Raw genomic sequence first — 7,295 nt, 5'->3', positions numbered from 1 at the left:
TTTGTTGTTGGAACCTGTGTAATGGTTTAGACTTTGTGATAATTGCTATTTGTAGTTATGCTGATAGAGCTGCTTGACTATGTTTTATATATTATTGTTGGAATTTCTTTTTAAGTTGTTTGAGAAAGCTTGTTGCTTATTTGATTGGAATTTCTGTTTAGAATATTCCTTGATATTAGCGCCGAGTATTTTCGGATTGAAAATGTTCGTCGTTTGAGTGTTAATAGTAGATGAGTTTGTAGATATGCTTTGAATTGGGAAAGTAATCAAAATGATTGATGCGTAGAGTTCATATATATTTTGAGATGAACTTTATTTATTAAAGTGATGAACCTTTGGATACAAAGATGCAGGTAGGCTAGCCTGGTTAAAATCTCTCCAAACAAAACCCTTTGGAAAAAAAATCTTGGTAGTAGGAAAAAGAGTACAAGCCTGTCCCTGACTTTTAACTATAAAATTTCTTTATGGAGGAAACATTCAAAGTATTAGGTATAACTGTACCATTTATTGATTCTAATCTGTATGCTTCGTTGCTGAGGACTTGTGTAACTCGGCATGGGCCATCCCAGTTTGCTGCGAGCTTTCCATGGGATGGTAGTTTTCGTGCCACCTCTGTCTTCCAAAGAACTAAGTTGCATTTTTCAAATGATCGGCTTCTTACCGACTTCTTGTATCGCCAAGATATTGTTTGTTGTGCCGCTCGTTGTCGGAGTGTTGCTAAATCCCTTATTTCTTCGATGATGTCTAGCTCGGCTCGCCGAGCTTCGTCTAGGTTGCCGAGCTGCGTTCTGATAGAGCTCTGCGAGATTTTCAGTGGTATCATAGCTTCAGAGCCATATACGAGTCGGAATGGCGTTTCTTTGGTTGATGATTGTGGTGTTGTATTATATCCCCAAAGGACTTCAGGAATTAGCTCGGCCCAGAGTCCCTTAGCGTTGTCTAATTTCTTCTTAAGTGCATGTAAGATAACTTTATTTGCTGCCTCCGCTAGTTCGTTTGTCTGAGGATGTTCAACGGAGGCAAAGTGTTGTTTGATTTTAAGATTCTGCAAAAAAGATTGAAATTTCTTATCGACAAACTGTCGACCATTGTCAGTGATGATATGGTGAGGAATGCCAAAACAGCAAATAATATGTTTCCAAATGAAAGAGCTCATTTGTTGGGATGTAATCTTAGCCAAAGGTTGGGCCTCAACCCATTTTAAGAAATAATCAATTGCAACTAGAAGAAATTTTACCTGGCCCAGTGCTGTGGGGAACGGACCGAGTATATCCAGCCCCCATCGGTTGAAAGGCCATGTAACATTGGAATGATGTATATCCTCGGCAGGAATATGTATGATCGAGGCGTGTTTCTGGCAATTGTCACAAGTCCGAACTTTGTTTTGGCTATCATGCTTTAAAGTTGGCCAAAAGAAACCGGCGCGGAGGATTTTTGAGACTAAGCTCCGAGCTCTTGTATGTGTTCCGCAAATTCCTTCATGTGCTTCTGACAATGCTATGTCTGCCTCGGCTTTGCTAAGGCATTTTAGCAATGGGCGAGTGTATCCTCGTCTGTACAGGGCTCCGTTGAGTATTGTGAAAAAAAGATGCTTGTCTGCGGAACTTCTTTGTATTGTCGACGTTATCTGGTACATGACCTGTTTGTAAATATTGTATGAAGTCGTTTCTCAAATTCCTTTCCTGTGTAACACTTAACACATCTGTTAGACTAACATTTGGAGATGTTATAGTGAATTGATGTAGTGTAGATAAGTCAAATTGTGTGCTACCGAGTTTAGATAAAATGTCGGCCCTTTGGTTTTATTCTCGTGGTATGTGTTGTATTTCAAATTTTGAGAATTTTGAAGTTAAATCTTTCACTAATAGTAGATATTTAGAAAGAAGAGGATCCCTTACCTGAAAAAGGTCGTTTGCCTGCTGTACTATTAGTAGGGAGTCACAATATACCTTTATGGCAGATATTTGGAGATCCAAACAAAGTCAGAGTCCTGTGACTAGGGCTTCATATTCGGATTGGTTGTTGCTGGCTTTAAAAGATAAGTGTAAGGAATGTTTCAGGATGAAGACATCGTCGGCCTCCAGGCGGATTCCAGCTCCACAGCCCTCATTGTTGGATGAGCCGTCTACATATAAAGTCCATTGCTTTCTATGGTCCTCTTCTGAAGGTATTGTAAGCTCTGCAATAAAATCGGCCAAGAACTGGGACTTAATCGGTCCCCTGGATTGATACCTGATGTCGAACTCAGACAATTCGATTGCCCATTTTATTAGTCTGCTTGCAATTTTTGGTTTGTGTAACACCTGTCTTAGTGGGTGATATGTTCTGACATAGATTACATGGCTCTGGAAATAAGGTCGGAGTCTTCTCGCCGAAAATATTAGGGCTAAGGCGAGCTTTTCTATTCTCGGATAGTTGAGCTCGGCGTGTTGGAGAGTTTTACTGACAAAATATATCGGATGCTGAGCTTTGTTCCTTTCTATAACAAGAGCAGAACTTATCACCCAATTAGTAACTGATAAATATAAGAATAAATCCTCCCCTTGGAGGGGTTTTTGCAATATCGGCGGTTGTGAGAGAGTTGTTTTTAGTTTGGTAAAAGCTCTCTCACAGTCGTCGTTCCATTCAAATTTGCTTTTCTTTTTTATTGTTTGGAAAAAGGGAATAGACTTTGAAGCTAAATATGGTACAAATCTCGATAGCGCAGCAAGTCTTCCTGTAAGGCGTTGTACTTCTTTTACTGTTGTTGGGCTTGTTATATCCACAATTGCTCGGCATTTGTCAGGATTTGCCTCAATGCCCCTGCTTGTTAGTAAAAAACCTAAGAACTTACCACCTTGAACGGCGAATGCGCATTTCTCTGGGTTTAGACGCATGTTGTAGCGGTGTATTTCGCCGAATATTTCTGTTAAATCATCGATATGGTTTTTGCCGATCTTTGTTTTGGCGACCATGTCATCGACATACACTTCGATATTTCTGCCGATCTATTTGGCGAAGACCTTGTCCATAAGACGTTGGTAAGTTGCTTCTGCATTCTTTAATCCAAAGGGCATAACTGTATAACAGTAGTTACCAAAATCAGTGATAAATGCCGTTTTACTTTGATAAGAGGGGTGCATGAGGATTTGATTATAACCCGAATACGCATCCATAAAACTTAAGGTAGCATAACCTGAGGGTTATCTACTAAAGAGTCTATGGATGGTAAAGGATAAGAATCCTTCGAGCATGCCTTGTTTAAGTTAGTAAAGTCGACGCACATGTGCCACTTACCGTTTTGTTTTCTTACCATTACCACATTTGCAAACCAGGCAGTAAATCTGATTTCTTTGATGAATTCTGCGTTGATAAGTTTTTGAGTTTATTCTAATGATGTCCTTTTCTTTTCATCGCCGAGTTTTCTTTTCTTTTGCTGTACTGGTCAGGCGGGTTTATAGCCAGTTTGTGGGTGATGATTTGTGGGTCGATGCCGGGCATGTCTGAAGGCGTCCATGCGAATAGGTCGGCTTGTTCTTGTAGAAAGGTAGCGATGTCCTTTAGCTCCGCCGCGCTGATTGATGTACCTACATAAGTAAATTTATTAGGATCATTATTGAAATAAACTTTCTGTAAGTCGTCTGATGGTGTAGGTCGTTCAAGAAAGTTGGCTCTTGGATCCAGGTCGGCTAATGCCGAGTTGTTGGTGACGAGGTCGACATTGTTGACTTGTTGGTGGGAACAATTTGGGAATTTCATGCTGATGTTGTAACATTGGCGTGCTTCTTTATGATCTCCGTGGATCGTTACAACTTGATCGTCCTGTAGAGGAAACTTGACACACAGGTGAACTGTAGAGACAATTGCACTGAACTTGTTTAAGAAAGGTCGGCCAAGTATAAGATTATATGGGCTAAAGCAATCTATAACTAAATATTGAATATCACAAGTTTTTGAAAGAGGATGCTCACCCAGTGTGGTTTGTAACCACACTGAACCTAATATTGGAACTCGCTCTCCCGAGAAACCGACTAGGTCTCCCCCTGTTGACTCGAGAATGTTGTCACTGAGCTTCATCTTTTAGAATGTTGAGTAGAATAGAACGTCGGCACTGCTCTCGGGATCTCGGAGTACTTTTCTTACCAACAGATCCCTTAATTGAAGAGTGATGACCACAGGATCATCTAAGATCTGGATGCTAGAATTGCAGTCTGCGTGTGTAAAAGTTACTTGCGGGAGTTTGTTTGCGATTTGAATCTCGCGTTGTGGTCCCTCCACAGAGCATATTGCTTGAAATGATCTCTTTCTAGCCGAGTTTGAGTATCCTCCACTGGCGTATCCCCCTGAAATAAAATTAATTACACCTCGTGGTTTTTCGTATTGGCTTGAGGATACCTTCTCTTTTTCTCGGTTTAGGTGCTCAGACGAGTCATTGGTTGTGGAAGGTGTGGTACATTTTTTGGATGTGACCTCCAATATACTTGTCAAGGTGTCCTTGCTGAGCTAGCCGCTCCAAGAGGTCCTTTGCGACCACACAGTCGTCAGTGGTGTGGCTGTGCTTCTGGTAGAAAGCACAATATTTGGACTTGTCCACATTCTTGGTATCTTGATAGGTACTAGCTTTCCTTGGTGGCTTGATTAGCTTTGAATTTAAGATTTCTTTGATTATGTCTTCTCTCTTAGTGTTGAACTGCGTATAAGAATCAAATCGAGGAGTTAGTTTAAAATTTTTCTTAGTGCTCGGAGCCTTATCTTCGTCTCAGTAATATGTTTTCTCGAACTTCCGAGCTTGTCTGAGCTCCTCGATATCAATTTGGCCCTTGGCTTTCTCGCGAAACTCGGCAAGGATCTTCAGCTTGGCTATCGCGATGGTTTCTTGGAACTTCCCAGGTCGGAGTCCGCTTTTGATTGCGTGCAGATGGACCTCGGGGTGGAGGTCGGGTATACTAATGGCGACTTTCGTGAAGCGGGTCATATAGTCCTTCAGGCTCTCCTTTGGTCCTTGCTTGATTGTATTCAGATAATCCGAGTCATGCAGATAAATTGCAAATCCAGCGAAGTGTTCTTCAAATAGCTTGGCCAACTGCTGAAATTGTGAGATAGAACCTGCAGGCAAAGCACACAACCAATCAAGTGCAGGACCGTCTAAATAATTCGGAAAACAACGGCATCAAATAGTATCTGATGCACCGTTAACGATCATTATTGATCGGAATTTTTTAGTGAACTTTTTTGGGTCTCCTAGCCCATCATATGGTGTGAGTGTCAATGGCAGGATGAATCTTTGTGGTAATTCGAAGTTCATCACTTCTGGCGTGAAGGGTCCTACAAGCTCATCAGGCTCCTCGTTTTCATCTTCAGGCTGGGCTCCCTCAACTCGGTTGGTCTCCGAGACGTGGGAGGGGTCGAAATGATGCTTATTATCTTCTGTTTGCTATCGATGAGCGCTGTTATTTTCGATCTGAGCATGGTTCAGTTCAGCAATTTGAGCAGCTATTATTTAATTCTCGTCGGCCATCCACTGATTGGCTTGCTGTAGCTCGGTTACCATCTGCAGAAGTTCGGATGTAGAAGGGGGTGGTACGTCAGTCATGGGTGTGAGCGAAAGTAATGGGACCAAAAGAGAGAACTTATTTCTTCGGGCTCCACGGTGGGCGCCAATTGATCTTGCCTGCGAAATAGATCGGCTTCAACTAACTGATGATGATTGAACTAAAACCTCGGAGGCTGAACATCCAACGTTTGAGTCCGAGCCTTTCCTTTTCGTCGTAGCGTGAGAGCACGAGCAATAGTGAGGGAGAGGAGTGTACCTGCAAAGGCACTCCAAAACTTAAGTCAGTATATTGTCTTGTTCAAACTTAGAAAAAATGCTTTACCTTCCTTTATATGATGGGTTCCTTGTTCGTTATGCTTTAGGCATTAACGTCGGTTTTGGGATGATGGGTATCGTAACTGACGGGTTTGCCGTTTGAACGTCGGTTATGATAAGAACATAAATCCAACTGAGTTATGGCTCATAAAAGCCGAGCTATAACGGATGATACCGAGTTATAGCTCATATTGATGACGGTCTCAGTGCCGAGTTATAACTTGTATTGATGATGGCTATATCATGTTTTAAGGTACTGAGATAGAGATTGAGAGACTAATACTCAATATCATATTTGTTGGTTTAGAGATTGGTACTAAAATTTTTGTTTCCGAAATTTCAGTATTTCAAAAAAGTAGAGACACAGAAACTAAAATTTTTAAAGATGGAGACTGAAACTTTAACAACATTTTATACTTAAAATATTTTCATTTTAATTAATTAAATTCCAAATTTACTTTTTGTGCAAATTAAATTAGAGTTTCATTCTTGTTTTAATTTCTATCTTCTATTTTATACCAAATAAAATACTGAAATTTATTTTAATTTTTATCTCTCATCTCAGTTTTTTTGTCTTTGTCTGTGCACCAAATACTACCGTATGGTGTTGATGTGTTCTAAAAATAAGCTACATAATATAACATCATTTTGATTTGGCCTAATTTGAGGTGTCGTTGGTTTGATAACTTTGATTCAATTCGACGTGCTTTAATATGGAAAATTCCTATTTAGTAATTTTTTTCACCTAAATTTAAACACATGATTTTTAACCCTATAAACAGTTTTTTCTCTAATTAACCTTAACATAAGTGATTTTAGAGATCCATTGGCTGCGTTCTACTTGTTAATTGGTATGATATATACTTTGCTAGTCTAATTTAATCTGATTTAGACTTAACGTTGGTTTACTTTGATATTAGCTTGTCAGAAGGTTTATAACTTAAGTTTAGTGTGTTATATCCTTCTTAATTTTAGAGCAATGCTACCATAATTAATAAATATTATTATTTTAGATCAACACATAATTAATAATAATTTGTACTTATATTTATTAAAATTTATAGATATAAATTAGCAAAATTTTGATTAAATAATAACTAAAATTACAAAAAAAAATTGATGGACTCAAAAATTTCTCTATTTTTATGTGTGTGTATTACGTTTCCTTTTCCGTGCATCATTAGTCCCATGCAAATCAATAGTGACATTCTTGCACCTAACAGAAAACTAGAATTGATTGACATGTATGTGAATATTTAGAAGTCAAAATTAGTTTAATTATGATTTGAAAATTAATTTGTTTGACTTATATAACGATACACTATTAGATATATTTGTAAAACTCTCTTGTTGTCAATATATGGAAATTATTTTTTAATATAATATAATTTTTTTATTTTTAAAAAATTATATACATACAAAAATTAATTATCAAATTTAGTCATCG

Source organism: Arachis duranensis, chromosome 5 (assembly GCF_000817695.3).
Source record: "Arachis duranensis cultivar V14167 chromosome 5, aradu.V14167.gnm2.J7QH, whole genome shotgun sequence".
Lineage (NCBI taxonomy): Eukaryota > Viridiplantae > Streptophyta > Magnoliopsida > Fabales > Fabaceae > Arachis > Arachis duranensis.
The sequence above is the reverse complement of the archived record's forward strand: the minus strand, read 5'-3'. Positions refer to the sequence as shown.